Source organism: Sapajus apella, unplaced genomic scaffold (genome assembly GCF_009761245.1).
Source record: "Sapajus apella isolate SASKATOON/1434 unplaced genomic scaffold, GSC_monkey_1.0 scaffold9590, whole genome shotgun sequence".
NCBI classification, from domain to species: Eukaryota; Metazoa; Chordata; class Mammalia; order Primates; family Cebidae; genus Sapajus; species Sapajus apella.
This window is the reverse complement of record NW_022446511.1, coordinates 1-2,403: the sequence shown is the minus strand read 5'-3', so window position 1 is coordinate 2,403 and position 2,403 is coordinate 1. Positions and strand designations below refer to the sequence as shown.

The 2,403-nt window shown below is 53.1% G+C and overlaps 1 pseudogene across 1 annotated transcript; it reads right to left on the bottom strand.

Moving 5' to 3' along the window:
- Positions 1 to 6: 6 nt before the first annotated feature.
- On the bottom strand, positions 7 to 1,119 carry LOC116548309 (annotated as a pseudogene). The gene has a single exon (XR_004267387.1). The product of XR_004267387.1 is annotated as a cathepsin Z pseudogene (transcript).
- Positions 1,120 to 2,403: the final 1,284 nt, after the last annotated feature.

The window sequence follows — 2,403 nt, the reverse complement described above, 5'->3', positions numbered from 1 at the left end:
CATTTTCAACTCTCAGGAATGCACTCAGCCAGTACCACGTTGTCCTCGTGGACAGGCGCTCCTTCTAAATCCCAGCCATCCAAAATTGATAGTCAGTCGCCCCGGTTCCTGCCGGCCAGCCTGGAGCACATAATCACAGGATCCCCTCATGGCTCACGATGCCTTTTCTTTAAAAAACTACTCTTCCAGTGACATGGCCTTAAACGATGTCGTCCCCCAATGTACAGTACTTCTCAATGCCAAGGTTGTAACTGGTGCCCATTTCATCCTTATAGGTGCTGGTGACGATCCTCAACCAGCCTCTCTCACCCCAGGGTTAACCCCACGAGTTCCGGACAATCCAGTATTCAGTCCCATCGCTGACACCCCACCCAGCCACGGAAACGACATGGTTTATGAAGGTGGTGCCCTGGTATTGGGCATAGACGCCTCCGGTGTAGCTAGCCAACCTTTCTGTTGCCATTATTCCACAGCTGATGGGACCATTTGCGTAGATTTCTGTCATCACCTTCTCCCTCCCAGAGACAGGGCCGTAGTCTCCCAGTCTCCAGAGGGTGTGGCTCCGGATGGCATGGCACTCTGAATTCACTGCATGTCCCACATTGGTTAAACTTGTCACACTCCTGGTCCTTGGCCTGGTAGTTGTTGCAGGTCTCATCGGGTATGCCGTGCCGGTGGGGTACTCCCACACAGGCAGGTCGTTGCCCCCTTCACCAGAGCCAGCGTCACCGCAGTCGATGAAGTGCTGCACAGACAGGAGGGTGGAGGGCCATGCGCCCTTCCTCTTGATGTTGATCCGATCCGCCATGGCGCTGGTGCTGCCGTGGACCCAGCAGGAGCCGCAGTCCTGGGGATGTGCTGGCTCCTGGTGGTGCTGGCATAGTTGACACCACCCACACTGCGCCAGTCCCAGCTCTTGGGCAGATCCGCTGGCGACAGGTACACATGAGGCCGGGGGTATGTGCTGCGCCCCGCGGAGCCAGCGGGTCCCGGCGCAGGGGCCGGTGGCAGGTCTGGCCCGGGCGGAAGCAGAGGCCGCCCCGCGCGGCGCCCGCCGGCAGCACCAGCAGCAGCAGCGGCCGCCAGCCCCGCCCGCGCCCCGCCATGGCCCCGCGCCGGCTCTCGGGTCCTGCTCTGGACCCCGCTCTGGGTCCCAGATCCCGCTCCGGCTCCCGCCTTGGATCCCGCCCCGCACCAGCCGACCCCGCCCTATTATCATTATTTTTTAATTTTCGAAACAGAGTCTTGCTCAGTCACCCAGGCTGTACTGCAGTGGCGTGATCTTGGCTCCTGGCAACCTCTGCCTCCCAGGTTAAAGCAATTCTACTGCTTCAGTCTCCTGAGTAGCTGGGACTACAGGAGCATGCCATGACGCCAGGCTGATTTTTTGTATTTTTAGTAGAGACGAGGTTTAACCATATTAGCCAAGCTGGTCTTGAAATTCCAACTTTGAGTAATCCACCCACCGCAGCCTCCCAAATTGCTGGGATTACAGGCATGAGCCACTGCACCCAGCCAAAAATCTTTTACTTTAAATGATAAGATGTAGCTACTATTTTATTAAATATTTACTATTTGACTTTTCTGAATTTTTTTTCTTTTTTGATAAAGACGCGGTTTCACCATGATGGCCAGGCTGGTCTTGAACTTCTGACCTCAGGTGATCCACCCACCTCGGCCTCCCAGAGTCCTAGGATTACGGGCATGAGCCACCGTGCCCAGCCAACTTTTCTGAACTTTTAGTTTATTCCACTCACCATAAAAGGTACACTCTTTTGGCCAGGCTCAGCGGCTCACGCCTGCAAGCCCAGCACTTTGGGAGGCCAAGGTGGGTGGATCACCTGAGGTCAGGAGTTCGAGACCAGCCTGGCCATTATGGTGAAACCCCATCTTTAAAAAAAAAAAAAAAAGATACACTCTTTTTTTTTTGAAATGGAGTTTCGCTCTTGTTGCCCAGGCTGGAGTGCAATGGTGCGATCTCAGCTCACTGAAACCTCCACCTCCCGAGTTTAAGTGATTCTCTTGCCTCAGCCTCCTGAGTAGCTGGGATTACAGGTATGTGCCACCATACCTGACTAACTTTGTGTTTTTAGTAGAGATGGGGTTTCTCCATTTTGGTCCGGCTGGTCTTGATTTACCATGACTTATTGTAAAGAACATAAAAGATTTCAGATTGTCCTGGTTAAGTTTATTAGAATGCCTTATTTTATTTTTTGAGACAGGGTCTCTGTCAACCAGGTTGGAATGCAGTGGCACGATCATAGCTCTCTGCAGGCTTGAATTCCTGGTTTCAAGGGATCCTCTCACTTCAACCTCCCAAGTAGCTACGACTACAGGAATGTGCCACCAGGTCCATCTAATTTAAAAGAAAAAAATTTAATAGGGGTGGGGTCTCACTGTGTT